Source organism: Salvelinus alpinus, chromosome 9 (genome assembly GCF_045679555.1).
Source record: "Salvelinus alpinus chromosome 9, SLU_Salpinus.1, whole genome shotgun sequence".
Taxonomy (NCBI): Eukaryota; Metazoa; Chordata; class Actinopteri; order Salmoniformes; family Salmonidae; genus Salvelinus; species Salvelinus alpinus.
This window is the reverse complement of record NC_092094.1, coordinates 83328886-83352450: the sequence shown is the minus strand read 5'-3', so window position 1 is coordinate 83352450 and position 23565 is coordinate 83328886. Positions and strand designations below refer to the sequence as shown.

The window sequence follows — 23565 nt, the reverse complement described above, 5'->3', positions numbered from 1 at the left end:
AGAAATGGCCTATCTCTTTCCAGAATTCGGGGTTTTCCAGGCGTACTTTCTCCTGACATGTCCGGGGGGTATTTATGATCGGCAGAGTCAGTCAGATAGATGCTTTTAGGAACTCCAGGACAGCCTTACAAACATGCAGACATTTCTATTCTTCAGGGTTGAAAGGGATATCTAGATTTCACAAACAAGACTGCAGAGTCATATTTGGATGGGATTTTTGCCTCCTGGCAAACTGACACAGTAAAAAGTCACTGACATTTCAATTTCATATAATGGCTCTACTTTTCAAACCAATTTCAGCATTAACATCTGGGGGAAACATGAAAGCTCAGCCAAATCCAACCTGAGCAGAATTATGCCTTCAACCTAATCATTACATTCATGTAACAAACTCCCAAAGTAGACTATTAGGTAATTCAATAAACCAATAGAATACACAATTAACTATTTATATATCAAGTGTTAAACAAAATGTGAGGTTTTGATCTATCAACGAATCTTGTCCAGAGTACATTATCTGATCGATATAGCCTAGTGTGTTCAGCTGGGAGGCAGGGCTCCTGTTCCCCTCTCTATGTCACTGACGCTGGACTAGTGATCCCTATGAAGTCCCTTCACATGCTATGGATAGCAGGTTCACCAAATCAAATTGCTGAGATACAGTTTACTGGATCAAACATCCTGAGCCCACATAAAAAAGGCCCTTCGAAAGCCGACAGCAGAGAACTCTGATGTTTCTCCCTGGCAGATTGAGCCAATTTGGCAGCGAGACACTCGGAGAGATTACGGTTCCTCTCAGTCAGTCCTGCAGCACACAAGCTGTGATCACATTAGCCACTGGCTGTCAATGCTGTGATGGGCTTGCATTTCTCCATGCCAAACACATTCACACATCAGAGAAAACTGCTTCATACAGACACATACACTACTTCATACATACAAAACAGTAACACTTTCAGGGGAAATAGACATTGACATGTGTAACCGATGTGAAATGGCTAGCTAGTTAGCGGTGGTGCACGCTAATAGCGTTTCAATCGGTGACGTCACTCGCTTTGAGACCTTGAAGTAGTGGTTCCCCTTGCTCTGCAAGGGCCGCGGCTTTTGTGGAGCGATGGGTAACGATGCTTCGTGGGTGACTGGCGTTGATGTGTGCAGAGGGTCCCTGGTTCGCGCCCGGGTCGGGGTGAGGGGAAGGACTAAAGTTATACTGTTACATTGATGCTGTTGACCCGGATCACTGGTTGCTGCGGAAAAGAAGGAGGTCGAAAGGGGGGTGAGTGTAACGGATGTGAAATGGCTAGCTAGTTAGGGGTGGTGCGCGCTAATAGCGTTTCAATCGGTGACGTCACTCGCTTTGAGACCTTGAAGTAGTGGTTCCCCTTGCTCTGCAAGGTCCGCGGCCTTTGTGGAGCGATGGGTAACGATGCTTCGTGGGTGACTGTTGTGTGCAGAGGGTACCTGATTCGCGCCCAGGGCGAGGGGACGGACTAAAGTTAAACTGTTACACATGTATGCGAATTGATTTACTTGATGAGACACCAGAAATATGAACACGTTCTCTAAGCATGTTAAATTGAAAATGTGTCAGAAATGATTACAAGCTGAAAGAAAATCAAAAGCAGTATAAATAAATGCTTCTGCCACTAAGAATCTCCAAACACAATAAATGAATAAATACATTTTCTATCCACACAACCAGTCCATATTACCCAGGAGCCATCAGTATTGCTACTGTAAGCCAGTGACCCCAGCGAGATGGGTTAAATTGTCACTCTGAAAGGAGTGCCATACGTACACTCTGCACCAATAGAAATACTGTGAATAAAATACAATGCATTAGGAACCAAAACAAATATAGGCTATATTCTATGGCAGGGATCAAGTCTCTTTTTTTTTCTTTTTTCGTGGGAATACTTGGTGAACGAATTTCCTAAATGAAACACATTTTGTTGCTGAATTCCTGTTGATTAGATTTTTTGTTGTTGTTGTTGCTGAAACCTTTGGGGGGCCGGTTTCGGCCTGCGTGCCTGTCTGTTGCCGAACCGTGCTCTAAAGTTCCTCCGGGGTGCCTAGTGCTCCAGGCTAATCATCCCCAGTGAGCTGATAAACACATTGAGTTCACAAAAGGGAGTTTTTGACACCAAAAGAAAGCTCCTACAACTGTGCACATTGGGCACCAGTCTGAGCCTCCCTCCTGATGTGCTTAATGATCTTATTGGATCTAGTATAAGTAGTGTAAATGCTTGCAGCCAGATTGAGATAAATAAATGCTAAACAAACAAATAAACAAACAAACTGGATATCACACTGTTTCATTGACTTTTAATCAGAACATGAATACTGCTCGGACTGATGTAGACTCGCTCCATTTCAGGCTCTATATCGAAATCTCAAAATGCACTGCGATTTGCTCCTGCACCAGACAGTCTACAAAAATGATCAAAAATAGCATCTTAATTCATCATAACATAATATCATTATTGTACATGAAGTTCATTATTCCGCATCAGTTTCACATTGGACTGTTAGTAAGTCATATCATGAATGATGAAATCCAAGCTATAATAAATAGGGTAATGGAGACTGTGGTTGGTGGCGCTCACGGTGCATGAAGAGCAGAGGTTCCTTCCTCCTGGCTGGGCCGGGCTGTGCGGCTAGCGCTCCGCTATAATGGATGGACACTTAGCCATGGCATGGCAAACCTTGTCCTGTTTGCACTCCGCATTTCAATCACTGCAGCTTTGGGCCCGCTGCCTGCCTGCTGCACAGAGCAGAGTCCACAGGGACAGATAAATAGAACCATAACACACACAGCCACAGGCCTTAATCTGGCTTCCAAAAGACATTTTGAGGGGCCGGTGTGTGTGTACATGCATGCATAATGCTATGCTCACGTTTCCTCACATAACCTCAATTTCAGACTTTAGCCAGGGGTGGGGAGAGCCTGAGAATGTGTGAGGAGAACTGAGGAGGAAAAAAACTGGGGGAAAGTGAATGAAGCTTCTGCTTCTGGCTCCCTACTCCCTATCGGTAGTGTATATTAGCATGTCAGTGGGACATGTCGAGGCACTGTAAGCCTGTTGACTAAGTGAGGTTAACTTCCTGTAATTGGGGCTCTGACCTCCCAGCTGCTCCACTGGGCCTGGGGACAAATGAGTATTAGGCTGCACCACTCAGACAGAGAGAGAGAGACAGGGGTCATGTCATCATGGCTGCCACTGGGGAGACTAGGAGGGGTTGGGTTTGTTGTGCCAGCTAGGGTAATATAGCCTTATGAGTGATCTGCACAGCCAGGTGCTTTCAGTCTACTGTGTTATTAAGCAGATACACAGACCCAGTTACCAAGCACACAACATCAAAGCCACTGGCGAGAACACTTGGGGAATTAATTATTAGAATAATTTGAGATGAGAACCTTGCACTTTTCCAAGGTATTCTAAAAGCTCCCAGTAAAAGCATTTCCTTGTGATTTTCTTGTGAGGGCACATTCAGTAGTGTAGACGTTACCCAGGTAACTCCCAGCCAGGGCTCACTGATGCCAGCTTACAATGGTGAGAGGCACACTCCTGTTGGTCAGCCTGAGCCCCATGGAGGCCAAGCTACGCCCCCATGAGAGAACCAACAACATGTCCGGGAATGCCTAGGAGACCTCTAGCTGTTTCCATGAACAGAGTGGCAGCAGATTCCCAGTGCCCTGCTTCAGTGTTAACAAAACCCCCAACAATGGAGCAGAATAGAACAGAATCCCTGGCCTACAAGCTGTAATCACTTCAACTTTAGCTGCTTGGCCTAGTGAGGCTCACTGAATGGGACTGCCTGGCCCACACCACAACTCTTAAAGAGGCATCACTCAGCCTCCCTACCTCTCCCTGTCTCCCTACTCCTCTCCTCCAACAGGCCCACTGGGCTGTGGGCAGCTGGCACAAAGTTCCCTCTGTCCTGTGGAAAACTGTGCCTCATCTCCAGTACAGAGAGGCCTTTGATAAGAGGCTGACCTTGATTGTGTAGGAGCCACTAAGAGGACCTAATGAATCACAGAGAGGAGAGGGGGGAGAGAAGGAGAGATGGGAAAGGGGGTGGGGGAGAGAGGGAGAGATGGGAAAGGGGGTGGGGGAGAGAGGGAAAGATGGGAAAAGGGGGTGGGGGAGAGATGGGAAAGGGAGGTGGCGGAGAGAGAGAGAGATGGGAAGGGGGTGGGGGAGAGAGGGATGGGAAAGGGGGGTGGGGGAGAGAGGGCGAGATGGGAAATGGGGGTGGGGAGAGAGAGAGATGGGAAAGGGCGGTGGGGGGAGAGAGAGATGGGAAAGGGGGTGGGGGGAGAGAGAGATGGGAAAGGGGGGTGGGGGAGAGAGAGAGATGGGAAAGGGGGGTGGGGGAGAGAGAGGGATGGGAAAGGGGGTGGCGGAGAGAGAGAGATGGGAAATGGGGGTGGGGGAGAGAGAGAGATGGGAAAGGGGGTTGGGGGAGAGAGAGAGATGGGAAATGGGGGTGGGGGGAGAGAGAGAGATGGGAAAGGGGGTGGGGGAGAGAGAGAGATGGGAAAGGGGGGTGGGGGAGAGAGAGAGATGGGAAATGGGGGTGGGGGAGAGAGAGAGATGGGAAATGGGGGTGGGGGAGAGAGAGAGATGGGAAAGGGGGGTGGGGGAGAGAGAGAGATGGGAAATGGGGGTGGGGGAGAGAGAGAGATGGGAAATGGGGGTGGGGGAGAGAGAAAGATGGGAAAGGGGGGTGGGGGAGAGAGAGAGATGGGAAATGGGGGTGGGGGAGAGAGAGATGGGAAAGGGGGGTGGGGGAGAGAGAGAGATGGGAAAGGGGGGTGGGGGAGAGAGAGAGATGGGAAATGGGGGTGGGGGAGAGAGGGAAAGAAGGTGTATGCTAGAACAGTGTTTCTTAACAATGGTCCTCCAGTACCTCCAACAGTACAGTTTAGTTGTAGCCCTGGACAATCACACCTCATTCAACTCCTGAGTGGCACGGCGGTCTAAATCACTGCATCTCAGTGCTAGAGGCGTCACTACAGACCCTGGTTCGATCCCAAGCTGTATCACAACCAGCTGTGATTGGGCGGCGCACAATTGGCGGCACACAATTGGCCCAGCTCCGGGTTAGGGGAGGGTTTGGCTGGGGTAGGCCATCATTGTAAAAAATAATTTGTTCTTAACTGACTTGCCTAGTTAAATAAAGGTAAAAAAAGGTTTTTAAAAAACTCATTGAGGGCTTGATGATTAGTTGACAAGTTGAAATTAGGGTTACAATAAAAATGTGTACTGTTGGGGGTACTGGAGGACCAGAGTTGGGAAGCACTGTGCTAGAGGCATTAGAAAGGGAGGAGAAGAGGATAAATAATCAGAGATAAGCAAAGGAAGGCAAAATGGGCCAATCCAAAAAAGGCCATGTCGTGTGTGTGAGTCAAACATTGGGACATGATGAAGTGTGTCTAATCAAGTGAGTCAAGCTCTAATCCCTGACTAACATGACATGCACCTGACACAGCAGATGACTTCTGTCTGACAGATGAGCTGCCAGAGAATGACATGCAACCAACATCACTGGCTAGCCTCGTATTCACAAGGACTAAAACAGAAAACAAACTCACAGCTCAACCACAAACTCCTCCACAGCGAGCAAGGACCAAGAGGTCATGCACCAACTGAGCAGAGAGAATTATAGCTTTGAAAGAAAAAGACTCCTCAGCAATATACTCTCTCCCACACTCCTTCCCTTCCGAGAATGGTAGGAGGAGTACAGGGAAAACGAGAGGTGAGGTAAGGTCTGAGTCAGCCACCACTGTGATGAGAGACCCACTGCTGCAGCCCACGAACAGAGCAGAGGCATAGGAAAAGACAAGACAGTAGAGGCCCATATACATCCTCGACTTCACTCACTCTCTGCCTACGGCAGACTAACGGCAGACTAACACTGTTTCAACAGAATTTGTCAATGCATTGGCACGTGAAATCTTTGTGGGAAATGCATTAGATTAGCAAAAAGTAATCAACGTAAATTGTTGTTTTGAGGGTGTCAACCGCAGGATTATGTCATCACGGTAATTCATTTTCAACATAGACAAACCTGTTGAATTTGTACTCTGGAAACAACGTCTGATATTCAACGTTATATCCACTATCAGAAAGAAAAAGGCTGGGCAGCACCTCCTACTGTACTGCAGGGTTTCTCAAACTCCCTCCCCACCCCCTTAAAGTGTATTCAAAGTTTGATATGATTTAGTCCTATTCTTTAACGCTGATGTTTGGTTGAGATGGAGACGTGAATCCAACATGTCAATTATTAATTTGTAAACAAACTGGATATTGAATTATATCTGGTTTTCAACGCAGCCAAATTTCGCCATTTGAAGGAAATGTACACTACATGAGCAACAGTATGTGGACACCTGCTCGTCGAACATCTCTTTCTGAAAGGCCTGGCTCGCAATCTGCGTTCCAATTCATCCCAAAGGTGTTCGATGGGGTTGAGGTCAGGGCTCTGTGCAGGCCAGTCAAGTTCCACACCGATCTTGACAAACCATTTCTGTATGGACTTCGCTGTGTGCACAGGGGCATTGTCATGCTGAAACAGGAAATGGCCTTCCCCAAACTGTTGGCACAAAGTTAGAAGCACAGAATCATCTAGGACAGGGGTGAGCAATTCCAGTCCTCAGGGGCCTGATTGGTAACACACTTTTTCTCCATCCCTAGCAAACACAGCTGATTAATCAAATTGCATTCTAAACTGACGATCATGATTAGGTGATTATTGGAGTCAGGTGTGTTAGCTGGGGCTGGGGAAAAACTCTGACACCAATCAGGCCCCGGAGGACTGGAATTTCCCACCCCTGGTCTAGAACGTCATTGTATGTTGTCATTGTATTCCCTTCACTGGAACTAAGGAGTCTAGCACGAACCATGAAAAATAGCCCCAGACCATTATTTCTCTTCCACCAAACTTTACAGTTGGCATTATGCATTGGGGCAGGTAGCGTTCTCCTGGCATCCGCCAAACCCAGATTTGTTCGTCGGACTGCCAGATGGTGAAGCATGATTCATCACGCCAGAGAACACATTTCCACTGCTTCAGAGTCGAATGGCGGCGAGCTTTACACCACTCCAGCCAAAGCTTGGCATTGCACTTGGTGATCTTAGGCTTGTGTGCGACTGCTCGGCCATGGAAACCCATTTCATGAAACTCCCGACAAACAGTTATTGTGCTGACGTTGCTTCCAGAGGCAATTTGGAACTCGGTAGTGAGTGTTGCAATCGAGGACAGATGATTTTAACACGCTACGCGCTTCAGCACTCAGCAGTCCCGCTCCTAGTTGTTTCCACTTCACAACAACATAACTTACAGTTGACCGGGGCAGCTCTAGCAGGGCAGAAATTTGATGAACTTTGATGAAAGTGGCATCCTACGATGGTGCCATGTTGAAAAGACACTGAGCTCTACAGTAAGGCCATTCTACTGCCAATGTTTCCCTATGGAGATTGCATGGCTGTGTCCTCAATTTTATACAGGAGTTAGCCTACATCTCCTTCAAATGTTAATATTTGGTTGCATTGACAACCAAACACAATTCAATATCAGTTTTGAAATACAGTAAATAGCCTATTATCTTGTCGACATGTTAACTAATGATATGTTGGATTCACGTCTCCAACTAAACCAAAAATAAAAGTTAAAGAATATGATCAAGCCAGTGGGTCAGATGAAACTATCCAAGCAATTAGATACATGCCCTTTAAATGTTAATATTTGGTTGCGTTGTCAACCAAATATAATTCAATATTACTTTTGTAATACAATAAATAGTCTAAAGTTAAGGCTATATTACAAACTAATGTAACAGTATTTATTCAACCTTAAAATTAGTAACTCATCAATTGCCACATTGAGTTTATTGTAACTATAAATGTCTTCTTATGTCATCATAGAAAGTGTGTATATTCAAGATAGCATGCAAAGTTCGCAGGTCTGTGGAAATCTTCACAATTGCTATAATAATCTGCTCAGAATCTTGAGCAGCATTGATCACTTGCACTATATACTTTTAATTTAACGTGAACTGCAATCCAGGTCATTTAGTTGTGCTATTAGATGAAGTAGACATAACACATGAAATTGTTGTATACATACAAGATAGCTGACATTGCATTTCCATTTGAACGTTGTTGTGGTTTTAAAATGGATGAAAGTGCAGTGACAACACATTTAGATGACAGCTAAACAGAAAATCAGATGTTGTTTTTCTATTGGAATTTGGTTGTGCTTTTAAATGGTTGAACGCATTGGGAATTCAACAAACTTCTGGTTGTCTTTTTGATTGGGTGAATAAAGGTTCAAATCTCATTGATCAACGTCTCAACCATTATTACGCACATTTCCACATTGAAATGACGTGGTTGCAGAGTGGGTGAGAATCTGACACCTCCTGAGAAAAACACACATGCCTACCGTCGGCAAGCAAACGATACACACCCACACCAAACCACAGGCGGACGGGCTGGAATTTCACCAATTTCATCAATGGAGGAAGTGATGAGTATGTGAGCAAGAGAGGAGAGATAAAAGCAAGCCCAGACAGAGTTAGAGACAGAGAGTGGATAGTACAAGGTCGAGACTGTCTGACAACAGACAAAGAAAGCAGCACCAAATACCCAAAGAAACCCAAATCCACTTTGATTTCACAATCAGCGCCAATGACATCAGCTTTGATCATGGGAATACTTTCCTCACATGGATTAGCACACCACAATAAACAGTAATTGGAGCGAGGACTTACTCTACTGACCACACAGACATACAAAAGGCTTGGCATGTGAACACTTCAAAGCAGCACTACTAGCTACAGCACAGCTCACCACCACCAGGGCCTTCAGTGGATGCCCACCACAGTTCAATGAGCAAAGCTAACCACTGACAAAGTGTGATTAACTGAACCCTACACAAGAAGACAGATCTGGAGGCCCGCCAAACGAAGACACTGTCGGTATCTCTGCTAGGGCCCTCGCTCTCTCCTCCTCCTATCCTTGGATCTTCGCTCAACCACATTCAATTGTTTTGTGTTGTGGGCAGTAATGAGGTAATGGGTGGGTGCACCACTGTCCAAATTACATTTAAGCTCGTGGTATCTGTTTCAACCAAAAGTGGTGTATTTAGAGGTGGGCTGGAGGTTTGGCATGAAGTTGTGTTATTTTGTGGAGGGCCATATTAAACTGCCTAAACGAATAACTGAACTGGTTTTGGCTTATGTGGTCTCACTGTCCAGACAAAAACACACTGCAAGCAAAACAGCTCTAAGATCCAAAGTCTGACAAAGCCTATGTCTCACGGGGGGATTCTCTCTATGTATAAAAAGTCATTATTCATGTTCTGCTTAATCATTCTATAGATTAATATGATTTATTCACAAGCTGTCTATGTGGTTTAGTGGGTGGAGACGAGACGGTAAAACTGGTCAAATTTAATAGAGGAGCATAAGCTTTATCCGTTTTACAAAGAGGCTCAGACTTCTGAGGTCGTCAACTTTCCCCAGCCTGCTCTGTAGTATAAAGAGCAGTGAAGAGGAAGCAGAGAGAGCATTGGTGCCTGAAAAGGAATGTGAAGCATTCTAATGAGGTGCCTGGCTGCCTCTGTTACTGGCTATAGAGAGCTGCATCAGTCAGTCAGTCAGTCAGTCAGTCAGTCAGTCAGTCAGTCAGAGCCTGCTGTAGGCTGTACTTTCCCTCTCCCTGCCCTCAATGCCGGCAGCCTCTGAACTTACCTCTCCTCTCTTCCCAACCAGAAGAGTTTTCACTCCATTTGAGAGACAAGAAGCAAGGCAAGACAGGGCCACAGGGGTAATATGCTGCAAGTCCCTTCTTCGTACACACACCACAGTAGTACAAAAGGTGAATGGGTTTTATTGACGAAAGGGCTCAGCAGTCTGGGTCCAATCTATCCTCAGTAAAGATTTTCTGATATTGGATATGATATTTCAAATGACTCGATTTGAGTTCTCAAAGAGACTCAATGAATCAGGAAAGTTGGTCTACACAGGTGCATCCATCAGCAAAGTTTATTTTTGCTCCTACATCTGAAAACCCACATTAAGAACAGGAATGGGGTGGTAGTGGTGGTGGGGGTGCAGTAGATTCAAAAGACATCTGGAAGTATTAACTGTGACAACCACATCTCAGTCGTGCTCTAGAGGAAGAACACTGACAGCCATTTTCCATCAAAATTCTCTGCCAACGTCTTACCCTTCCCAGCACCTTAGCTTCCCCTCTGAACTAAACACAGACAAAAGATTCATGACATGTCGCCTTGAGAGATGTCTTTGAAATTCAGATCGTTGATGCCAGTGGCACTGCCATGGTTTACTGCAGTCAATTTGTGAGGAGTGATAGGGGGCTTTCTCCACTGTTGTTTTATGCTTATTAGTGTGATTGACTCCCCTTCTACTACCTCTTCTCTACAACTTTCTCACACTCAGTGTCTTTCTCTCACCCAATGTTAGTTTAGAATAGAGGATGTGCATGCAGACTTCACATCAACTCCCTATCCAACCACCCACCTTGCACTCTGAATAGAAACTACTGTGAAACTATGTGTTGCTTTTTCCTACAGGCCACAATACACAATGCAATCAATGTTAGGAGCCATTGACCAAAGTTTGCCTTGCAGGGAGGATTTCGCAACCGGGCCATTCATTTTTTTTGCTAGCTTGAGCAGTTCCCAGAAGCATATGCTGTATAAAAATTAGGCAGAGCAGGATGAGCTAAAAGGGAGTGAATGTCACCTTCCTCAATGCACTCCACAAAGGTAAATAATCCCTTCAAATAATCTGAGGTAAAACCGGACCCATTTGTGATCAAACAAATATCCTCATCTTAACGGATTTGGGGGTGGTGGGTGGATAATGCTATAGCGACACAAACAGGGAGAGATGAGCCTGAAATAGAAGTGATAGATAGCATAGCAGTATAATTAACCCAGGGATGGGGCGGTTGAATCGTTGAGTGTCTGCATCATATAATTCATCCTCTCCAGATGCAAAGCCCTGGTGGCGAGCCAAGCACCAGCCTTCCTTCCCCCAAGGCTGCTATCAACTCGCCCTCAGATGACAGTAATTCAGCATCAAAACAATGGGGAATTTGCACTCAGGCTAAATTTCCAGTAGCCTAGCATAGACTCGTTTAACTGCTACACTGAATCAACGTCAGAACCAATAATACAAGCAGAGAATGCTCACTATGAGAGAATGTATGAACTGTGTTTGGGGAGTCTAGTGAAAATGCAAGCAGTTAAACTAATCAACACCTTAATGACAGGCTAGTATTTCCACGATGATGATTAGAACAGAGACATTTCGATTTTGTCCCTTCATTAAGTAGTTCAATAGATGATTGGGTGAGTGTTCGATCCAGGAGCAGTGCATTGACACATGCCTGGGACATTAAGGGCAGCCAGTGTCAGTGCATGTCCGGACTCTGTGCTGGTGCTGTATGGGGGTAGATTTGTGCTGTGTGTGCCAGTCAGCCCGTTAGCGGTAATTTGGTCAACTGCCCAGTGCCAGTCCATACTGGGCCACAACCAAAACACCCATTTTTTTCTCCCACATTGGACGCTATGGGTCTCAGTACAACAGGGACTGAACAACAGTCCTGGACAACTGTTAAACCATGTACATAATCATATCCATTTCCCACAAAATACACAAATTAACTAAATCACAGAGAGCGAGCGAGAGAGAGAGAGAGAGAGAGAGAGAGAGAGAGAGAGAGAGAGAGAGAGAGAAATTCGTGGTTCTAGTGACAAACTGCAGTATAGCAGCAAGGTCAGTTGACAGTGACCTGACAGATTCCCTCTGCAGAGGTGTCAATATGGCACAGACCTGTGATGTTTGTAAGCCATCCAGCAGCATCCTTTTACACCGTGGGCCAGGGCACAGAGATACAGGGGCTAAAGCACAGCTAAATGAGACAAAAATATCCTTTAAATATCATTAAATTCAGAGTCTAACAAGATACTGAGAATAATATGCTATCTACAGACCTGTTAACTCATGTACTTATTCCTCTGTTACTACTAATACTACATAGAGAATATGTCATCCCAATGTTCAGAGTATCTCTGTTACATAAACATAGCATCTGTTGCCATAACACTGACAATGAAATAACTGCATTAATCCTATCAGATTACATAAAATAACACACCTCTAGGTCGTGGGTTACACATTGCTTACTGATAAATATTATATCACATGTATAAATCATGCCATAATGATAATAACTTAAAAACATAAAAAATGTATTTTATTTTAACTTTATATAATACATAAATAAAATAAATTTAGCCTCAAATAAATAATTAAACATGTTCAATTTGGTTTAAATATTGCAAAAACACAGTGTTGGAGAAGAAAGTAAAAGTGCAATATGTTCCATGTAAAAAAGCTAACGTTTAAGTTCCTTGCTCAGAACATGAGAAAATATGAAAGCTGGTGGTTCCTTTTAACATCAGTCTTCAATATTCCCAGTTAAGAAGTTTTAGGTTGTAGTTATTATAGGAATTATGATGTGTCGACTATTTCTCTCTATACCATTTGTATTTAATATACCTTTGACTATTGGATCTTCTTATAGGCACTTTAGTATTGCCAGCCTAATCTCGGGAGTTGAAAGGCTTGAAGTCATAAACAGCGCTATGCCTCAAGCATTGCTAAGAGCTGTTCGAAAACGCACAAAAGTTTGAATGAATGCTTACGAGCCTGTTGCTGCCTACCACCGCTCAGTCAGACTGCTCTATCAAATATCAAATCATAGACTTAATCATAATAAACACACAGAAATACGAGCCTTAGGTCATTAATATGGTCAAATCCGAAAACTATCATTTCAAAAACAAAACGTTTATTCTTTCAGTGAAATACGGAACTGTTCCGTATTTTATCGAACGGGTGACAACCGTAATTCTAAATATTGCTGTTACATTGCACAACATTCAATGTTATGTCATAATTATGTAAAATTCTGGCAAACTAATTACGGTCTTTGTTAGAAAGAAATGGTCTTCACACAGTTCGCAATGAGCCAGGCGGCCCAAACTGCTGCATATACCCTGACTGTAACGGTTTTCTTCGTCCTCCTCTGACGAGGAGTAAGAAATGTCGGACCAATGCGCAGCGTGGTATGTGTCCATAATATATTTTAATGAACAAACAAACACAGAAACAAAACAATAAACGATACGTGAAATACAAACCGAAACAGTTCCGTGTGGGACAAACACTGACACGGAAAATAACCACCCACGAAACCCAGGTGGAAAAAGGCTACCTAAGTATGATTCTCAATCAGAGACAACTAACGACACCTGCCTCTGATTGAGAATCATACCAGGCCAAACGAAAAAAAACAACATAGAAAAACGAACATAGATAACCCACCCAACTCACGCCCTGACCATACTAAAACAAAGAAATAACAAAAGAACTAAGGTCAGAACGTGACACTGACTCTGCTTGCACTGAACGCAAGAGATTTCCCTAGTTAATATTGCCTGCTAACATGCATTTATTTGAACTAAATATGCAGGTTTAAAAATACACACTTCTGTGTATTGATTTTAAGAAAGGCATTGATGTTCATGGTTAGGTACATTTGAGCAACGATTGTGCTTTTCTTGCGAATGTGCTTTTGTTAAATCATCACCCGTTTGGCAAAGTTGAAGAAGGCTGTGATTCGATGGCAAATTAACAGGCACCGCTTTGATTATATGCAACGCAGGACAAGCTAGTTAACGTAGTAATATCATCAACCATGTGTAGGTAACTAGTGATTATGTGAAGATTGATTGTTTTTTACAAGATAAGTTTAATGCTAGCTAGTAACTTACCTTGGCTCCTTGCAGCCATGAGGTCCTTTTGATGCTACACTCACGTAACATGTGGTCAGCTTGTCACGCAGTCTCCTCGTGGATTGCAATGTAATCGGCCATAATCGGTGTCCAAAAAGGCAGATTACCGATTGTTATGAAAACTTGAAATCAGCCATAATTAATCCGATTAATCGGTCGACCTCTAGTCTCAACATTAACTGTTCAGAGGAGATTGCATGAATCAGGCCTTCATGGTGAAATTGCTGCAAAGAAATCCCTTCTAAAGGACACCAATAAGAAGAATAGACTTGCTTGAGCCAAGAAACACGAGCAATGGACATTAGACAAGTGGACATTTTTGGTTCTAACCTCTGTCTTTGTGAGACTCAGAGTAGGTGAACAGGTGATCTCTGCATGTGTGGTTCCCACCGTGAAGCATGGGCGAGGAGGTGTGATGGTGTGGGGGTGCTTTGCTGGTGACACTGTCTGTGATTTATTTACAATTCAAGGCACACTTAACCAACATAGCTAACACAGAATTCTGCAGCGATACGCCATCCCATCTGGTTTGTGCTTAGTGGAACTATACTTTGTTTTTCAACAGGACAATGACCCAAGACACCTCCAGGCTGTGTAAGGGCTATTTGACCAAGAAGGAGAGTGATGGAGTGCTGCATCAGATGACCTGGCCTCCACAATCACCTGACATCAACCCAATTGAGATGGTTTGGGATGAATTGGACCGCAGAGTGAAGGAAAAGCAGCCAACAAGTGCTCAGCATATGTGGGAACTCCTTCAAGACTGTTGGAAAAGCATTCCAGGTGAAGCTGGTTGAAAGAATGCCAAGTGTACAAAGCTGTCAAGGCAAAGGGTGGCTATTTGAAGAATCTCAAATGTAAAATATATTTTGATTTGTTTAACACTTTTTTGGTTACTACATGATTCCATATGTGTTATTGCATAGTTTTGATGTATTCACTATTATTCTACAATGTAGAAAATAGTAAAAATAAAGAAAAACCCTTGAATGAGTAGGTGGGTCCAAACTTTTAACTGGTACTGTATTTACAGAAATAAGACAGATCCTGCTTCTGTTGCCTGTTTGAGCATTTGTTTAATAGCCTATTCCATGAGCACCAAGCCTCACACAAGCACAAACTTCACCAATTTGGCTGTTTTAAATCTTTGCTTTCCTCTAATAAAGGCTTTACACTTTTGTTTCGTTAGAACAGCCTCTCTGGTATTATTTAGAATTTATTGTGTTGTTTACACTGTTCCAAATTGTGTGAAAATTGTTATTTATAATAAAATTAACCCTCCTTTTTCTTTATCTGCTTCTTATTGTTATTATTACTATTATTATGATCATCATTATAAAAATAAGTAAAGTAATTATTATTATTATTATAATTATTATTAGTAGGCTTAGTATAGCAGCCCTATATTGTCTCCCGGGTAGCGCAGTGGTCTAGGGCACTGCATCGCAGTGCTAGCTGCGCCACCAGAGTCTCTGGGTTCGCGCCCAGGCTGGGCTGGGTTCGCGCCCAGGCTCTGTCGCAGCCGGCCGCAACCGGGAGATCCGTGGGGCGACGCACAATTGTCATAGCGTCATCTGGGTTAGGGAGGGTTTGGCCGGTAGGGATATCCTTGTCTCAGTATGTAATAAAATGTATGCACTCTACTGTAAGTCGCTCTGGATAAGAGTGTATGCTCTTGGCCGGTAGGGATATCCTTGTCTCAGTATGTAAAAATGTAATAAAATGTATGCACTCTACTGTAAGTCGCTCTGGATAAGAGCGTCTGCTAAATGACTAAAATGTAATGTAAATGTATGAGCACTATTGAGCTGTAGGCCTAAGAGCGAATCCTGTTTAGTCTTAATACCGTAACTAAATTAGGCCCATATTTTTTATACTTATATTGGCTACTTAAAAAAGAAAATACCAAAAAAAAATCATAATACAAAAATCTACTTACATTGCTACATCAAACATGTCTAGCACACCAAACACAGGTATTAACAATACTCAAACATACAAAAAATATCAATTAAAATTAAAATAATACAAAAAATAAACAATTTAAGTGCAATTATATTCACTCTGAAAAGATCTTATTACAATGATTCATGAAGATGTTATTCTTGTTGTTATTCACTAGGGTTAATGTTTTAATAACATTCGTTTAGTAGCACAGAACTATTTATATCTTTGTAAAACATGCGAATTACTTTAATAAAATTTTCACCAAATCCAAAAAGTTTAAGAGACCTAAAGAGAAATTCATGTTTAATTGTGTCAAAGGCTTTACAGAAGTCCAAAAATAGGACAACCGCATCTGAGTCAATTGCATCTGAATAATCTATAAGGTCCAAGACTAAACGAATGTTAGAGCTTATGTGACGGCCCTTCATAAATCCTGTTTGAGTCTCATTTATAAATGGTATCTATTCCTCTCTTTAATCTTTTGGCATAAACCAGAGCAATCAGTTTGTAATCAACATTTAATAAAGTAATTGGTCTCCAATTGTCAATGAGAGAAGGGTCTTTATCAGGCTTCGGAATCAATGAAATTAGGCCCTGTTTCATAGTGGAGACCATTTCCCCATTTTTAATGCAATCTTGAAACATATTGAAAATCGGGTCTTCTAGCAACTCCCAAAACTGTCTATAGAATTCTGACTGACAGGCCATCAGGGCCAGGTGATTTCCCCTTTTTCATTGAATTCAGAGCCTCTCTAATTTCTCCAATTGACACAGGTGAATCGGAAACTGAGTGGAAATCATCCTCAATTACAGGGACATAATTCTGAATGTGGCAAATGTAGCTTTCACAACCATCTTCCTGAAATTGAGACCTGTAAAGGTTTTCATAAAAGGAATTGACAAATGATGATATTGTAATGAGATCTTTGCATAAAACATTGTTAATTTTGAGTACAGTTATAGATTTTCTTTTGTAGTTTCTCTTTTCAAGTGCAAAAAAGTAACTAGTGTTTCTTTCCCCCTCTTCAATCCATTTTGCTCTTGACCTTACAAAGGCGCCCTTTGCCAGATCCGTGTAAGTCTGTTCTAATTCTAGTTGTAAAGACCTGAACACAGACTCCTCTTCTTCAGATAGATTATCTTTCTTTAGAAAATTGTCAAGCTTGCTCATCATCTCCTTTTCTCTATGGTTCTTTAATTGCATCAGCTCTTTGGCGCGTTTAATGGCTACCACTCTGACTTTATATTTGAAAAATTCCCATCTACTTCCATGACCCAAGTCTTTTCTTGCAAAAATATCTTTAGCTAATGATTTGATGTGTTCAATGAGAGCAGTATCTGTAAGAAGTGTATTGTTTAATTTCCAATATCCTCGAGTACCTTTTGATTTTTTAGTAGCTTGTAAATTCAGGGAAATCAAGTGATGATCAGAAAAGGGAGCCAACTGATGATCTACATCTACAACAAATTGTAACAAAAAAGGGGAAATTAGGAATAAATCTATTCTAGATTTACGTGACATAGTTTTGTTGGTCCAGGTATAACCCTTAGCATCCGGATTGAAATAACGCCAGGCATCCTGAACACAGAGATCCTTGCATACTGTAATGGTAATGTTACTATTTTGAGGGTTTTGACTCGTTCTAGGAGGAAAACGATCAGCAGATGCATCAGTTGTTTCATTAAAATCCCCTGAAATAATTAGAAAAGCCTGAGTATTTGTTGCTTAAATCCTGTACTTTCCTGGTAAATTGGGTAAAAAGGGTCTTATTAGGAGCATGTGAGTTATGTCCATATACATTACAGATGATGAAAATAGCATTGTCAAGTTTAACAGTTACTATGACCCCCGTCTTGTGAAGATGTGGATTCTAGAATGTCACCTTTAAACTTGTGAATAAGTGTCAAAACACCAGCAGAATGATTTGATCCATGACTGAAATAGGCCATATCTCCCCATTGTGCTTTCCAAAATTTCAAATCACTTTCACCCGAATGAGTTTCCTGAAGAAGAACAAAATCTGCGTTACTGTGTTTACAGTATAAAAATAAAGCTTTCCTTTTTGTAGGATTTCTCAAACCCCTAGCATTCAGACTAACGATATTGAGTGAATTGAAAACGAACTCCTGCATTAAAAAAGAAAGAACACAAATTAGATAACAAGTATTAATGTGAACAATAAAACAAACAGTGAACCTTGAGAGGATTACTCCGACGGAAAACTACGCTCAGCTGAGGTAGCGGTGGTTAACAGAATAACAAATCTATTTACTTCCTTTTCTTTGGCAGGTGTTCATCAGTTGTAGTTCGAACGGTACATTTATTATTGGCAATACATTAACTGTACTCATGGTAGTGCTCACAGTTCCAATTTGGTTAATGTCAACAGAGTTACCCAGTAATCATTCTTCCTTCGATAAACGCGTGTGGGCCCTTGAACCCCGCTTTCTTTCCCTCTTGTCGCGCCTTCTGTATAAGTGGCCACAGTTTCTCTCTGGCAGCCTGATCCTGCGGTATCAGAGCTTCTTTGATGCGGAGTTTCTTCTCGTCCAGAAACTTGTTCCCCGTGGCCATTTTCCATATGATGTCCCTGTAATGGCGCATAGTTAAGCGCAAGATGATATTGCGAGGGGGTCCATCAGATCTTCGTTTCCCAAGTCGATGTACCAAATCAATCACGTCTCTTAGCCTGTCTTTGATGCATGGTGCCACTTTTCCCAGGATATTAATGACTACTTCTCTAATATCCTCTCCCTATACCTCTTTTACACCTTGGATTTTCAGATTCCACCTGCGAGAGTACCTTTGAGAGTACCTTTGAGAGTACCTTTGCGAGAGTACCTGTGAAGTTCAGCTACATTCTCACACAGCTCATTATTTTTGGATAGCATTTTCTTCAACTCATTCTCTAGGAACGTTATCTTTTCCTTGTTCTCGCTCACAATTTTGTGTAGTTGATTGACAGTTTCTGACAAATTATTGATCTTCTTTGATGTTTCTTCCGTAGCCCGCTGTATGATGGACACTTTGGAGAGCGTGGCGTCTTGTTTAGTAGACAGGGACTGGATTGCAGAGAAAAGGTCCGACATTGAAATGTCTTCTTTTACTTTTTTCACCGGTGGATTTTTACTTGGGGTCTGAGGTAAAAAGGTTGCAAGGATTTCATCCTGGTCAGTTTTGTTCTTTCTCTTGCTTGAGTTCGCGGTTTCTTGTGTATCCATGCTGCTCTGGTTCTCGTTGTGGCCGGCTAGCATGTCAGCCGTCTTCTGTGAGACTTGGATATTTCGTCTACTTTTGTCTTTCTGTCGTGTTCTTCCCATTCAACTTGACAAAAACTAACTCTAAACTTATCCCATGTCCATAAAAAAAGTTATAGTTAGTTTCTTTCAATATTAATAGTCAATATTTGACTGTTAACCACCTAACCCTCAATATTGCTTTGAAGAGCGAGAAACCACTCCCTCTCACAGCCACGTCATCTTGGCCTTTTCACTTATATTGGCTACTGCATCAATCAATCATTCATTCATGTCATCACACAGCATGAGTCAGCCTGCACTGAGAAAAAATAAAAAATGTCAGCCTGCACTGAGAAGCGAGATTGAACTTCACTCAACTTTCGAATTTTCACTATCAATGTTTCCCTCTGTGGAAACTGTAATTGAATCAACGCAATGTTAGCCACATTCAATGCAACATAGCTAAACAAAACAAACTATCCAAGAGATTTTATTTTACGCAGAGTGCATTGGGAGTAAGATTCTATTGCATTGGCATCATTGGATCTGTGCCATTCACTTTGAACTGGACTGTGTTTACAGCAAGAGTGTTTGAAGTAGATGCGCTTGTTTTGAGGTAAAAGCGAGAGCTTCATGTAGCCATGTGTGTACATCTGTTCATATTCTTTGCTAGTAAGTGAGTTAATAGCCCAGTTATAGCTAATTTCTAGTCAGGTAAAGAGCTTTTTTCTGTCTTAAAGGGGTAGTGTTGTATTTTGAGACAGGCTTGAATAAGCTACTGTAAGTAGCCAATAGGCAGAGGGTAGCATAATTTGTCTCATTCTCTGTAATAATGGTATGCATTTTATTCTGTAAACATTTTGTAAACATTTTCTTTTGTAACATTTTCAGTCACCTTGTCTGAAGGATAAACAGGTTAATTTCAATCCCTACATGTTTTTTTCCTACATTGAACACCACACATTGGCTGCTACTGTAGGCTGAATGATATAACAGCTATTTCCAGGTTAAAATGTTATGGGATACATTTTCTCCATAGTTTTTTATGGTAGGCCACTCTGATAGGCCTTCATTATGATCAAATAGTCACAGCAACCTACTTGTCCACTGTTATAACTGCAACTTAAAGCGGGTGCAGCGTCAGTGTTCACAGTAAACGTGCGCCAGAAGTTACACCGAATTTTCACAAAGTTCAAGTGTGCGCTCAGCAGAACAGAAATGTGCTCAATGGTGAAATAATTAGAGGGGACACTGTATATGAGTCATTCGTGATTTGAAGTTCAATCAAGCATTTTAGTTAATAATAAAATAAATAAAATAACAAAGAGAGCCTTGAATGTTTAGCATAAACAAAAAATGAACTGTTTGATTTTGGAAATTGCATTCCCGAATGAATGCGACTGTTTTTAGTCTTTGCTGTAATAATGGCTTAACAAAAGAAACGTTACAACAGATTCTGGTACGCTTATAATTGATTTGGTGTTATTAACATTGTTCCAAATCGTCAGAAACATTTTATTGTAATCTGATGTAGTGCTTGCTCCTTACCTTCTTTTTCTTGATGTCCAGTATTTTCCACAACTAGTCAAATTTATTCCACACATCCGACTTCCGCTTTACCTCCTGAGCAACCAGTAAACATTCCCCCATTTAGAGTTTATTTGTCACGTCCTCTGCATCCATTTTGCTGTCAAGGTGTTCGGAATTTGTTATAACCAATTTATTGATGTTATTATGATATGCTGTAGGTCAGGCCCTATTGGTCATGTGCATGCAATGCATACATGTGTCACGTAAAGAGAGCAAGGGTTGAGGGAATAGGGAATGTTTTTCCTAAACAAATGAGGGATTTCGGTAACAGAACTTTTCAGTCAGAAATGGCTGTAATTATGTTGCAGCTTCAGCAACACAGACAGCGCGATAAACACTGTGGTGGTCGCTGCAGCAGGGAGGAGAGAGCGACAATGGGTGCTAGTCACAGTCACTCACTGTAATTTTAATTAACACATTGCAGCAAGTCTGAGCCGGCCCGGCACAATCAAATCAATTGCGGTCGGGACTCCCTCTAGTCACTTAATTATTACATCAAATAGTCTGCTCAAAGCATCAGACAAGCTCAGTGCATATACTGTAATTTGTTTGATTAAAACACATAGGATGTTTCTATACATGGAAAAATACAAGTTTAAAATTTTAAACCAATCAATTGGTCGAAAGAATAGACGACTCTTGGTCGACCAAGATTTTTTTTGGTCGGGGACAGCCCTACAAAAAATACAAATAATAATGAAAATCATTTTAAACGGTTATGACGGTTAATTTATTTTCATGAAGGTCTTCATCCATAATCGTCGGTTACATGATTATACGGTTATTGTGCCACAAACTCTGTGGTGTTTCTAGAATAATAACAGAGTAATAGCATGTGTATGAGGATCATTAAGATACATGTCATTTAGAAAGACTGACGCAGCAGCACCGCGAGACACACCTTTTCCTTTCCCTGATAACACAGATCTCAAGGTGAAGGCCTCATTAATATCCCCTCACACCGCCAAATAGCTGCTCTGCTGCTCCCATACACTAATTGCTTCTCTACCACACAAGAAGATGTGCTCTGGAAAAGATGAGTACTTTTAATTAACCCATCGAACGACTGTGGATTAACAGTAAGGGGTCTTATCCATTAAAATATCATAGAAGAGTAAGGGCTACTATAACTCTAATGTTCTGCAAGGCCATGTAATAATTTTAGGAACATCAAGTCCTAGCTGCCTGCAGGTGCTCAGGTGCTGACTACAGGATAAATCTGTTGCTGTTAAGAGTCCCAGGCTATGATGAAGGGGAGGAGAAACACTGGATCACCCCACTGAGGAGCCCAGCTGACAGTATATAATCCTACAGCGCACAGAAAGCTGGCTCAGTCAATGAGCTAGATCTAACAGAATGTGGGCACCTTATTGCAGGTTCACACAGCATGAAAATGCTGCAATGTGAAGTAAAATACACTACATGACCAATAGTATATGGACATCTGCTCGTCGAACATCTCATTCCAAAATCATGGGCATTAATATGGAGTTGGTCCCCTCTTTGATGCTATAACAGCCTCCACTCTTCTGGGAAGGCTTTCCACTAGATGTTGGAACATTGCTTCGGGGACTTGCTTCCATTCAGCCACCAGAGCATTAGTGATGTCGGACACTGATGTTGGACGATTAGGCCTGGCTCACAGTCGGCGTTCCAATTCATCCCAAAGGTGTTCGACGGAGTTGAGATCAGGGTTCTGTGCAGGCCAGTCAAGTTCTTCCACACCGATCTCAACAAACCATTTCTGTATGGACCTTGCTTTGTGCATGGGGGCAATGTCATGCTGAAACAGGAAAGGGCCTTCCCCAAACTGTTGCCACAAAGTTGAAAGCGCAGAATTGTCTAGAATGTCACTGTATGCTGTAGCATTAAGATTTCCCTTCACTGGAACTAAGGGACCTTGGCCAAACCATAAAAAACAGCCCCAGACCATTATTCCTCCTCTACCAAACTTTACAGTTGGGACTATGCATTGGGGCAGGTAGCTTTCTACTGGCATCAGCCAAACCCAGATTTGTCCGTCAGACTGCCTGATGGTGAATCGTGATTCATCACTCCAGAGAACGCATTTCCACTGCTCCAGAGTCCAATGGCGGCGAGCTTTACACCACTCCAGCCGACGCTTGGCATTGCGCATGGTGATCTTAGGCTTGTGTGCTGCTGCTCGGCCATTTCATGAAACCCCCAACAAACAGTTACTGTGCTGACATTGCTTCCAGAGGCAGTTTGGAACTCGGTAGTGTTGCAACCGAGGACAGACGATTTTTACGCGCTACGCACTTCAGCACTTGGCGGTCCTGTTCTGTGAGCTTGCGTGGCCTACCACTTTGTGGCTGAGCCGTTGTTGCTCCTAGACGTTTCCACTTCACAATAACAGTACTTACAGTTGACTGGGGCAGCTCTAGCAGTGCAGAAATTTGACCAACTGACTTGTTGGAAAGGTGGCATCCTATGACAGTAGTGCCACGTTGAATGTCACTCAGCTCTTCAGTAATTCTACTGCCAATGTTTGTCTATGGAGATTGCATGGCTGTTCGCTTGATTGTATACACCTGTCAGCAACAGGTGTGGCTGAAATAGCCAAATCTACTAATTTGAAGGGGTGTCCACATACTTTTGTATATATAGTGTATGTAGGATCAACATATCACACTGTATTATATTAGTCCTATATACCATATTTAAATTCCATAACATTTCCTTTGCATGTGAATTATTTCCAGTCATTTATTTGGGCATGGTTCCAGTTCTGGCTTGATTCACTTTTGCTCCTATTATGTACAATCAATTCATACAGTGTCATTTGTGCAGCATTCATTCAGGCAGCATTACATAACGGTAGCCACGCTAAATTACAAATCAAACCTGCATGGTGCGCTGCTGCTGACC

General features: G+C 42.4%; 1 protein-coding gene across 2 annotated transcripts in view; it reads right to left on the bottom strand.

Moving 5' to 3' along the window:
* LOC139530798 (signal-induced proliferation-associated 1-like protein 1) overlaps positions 1-23565 on the bottom strand; it is a 92052-nt gene that overhangs the window by 40462 nt on the left and 28025 nt on the right. The gene's annotated exons all lie outside the window — the stretch shown is intronic.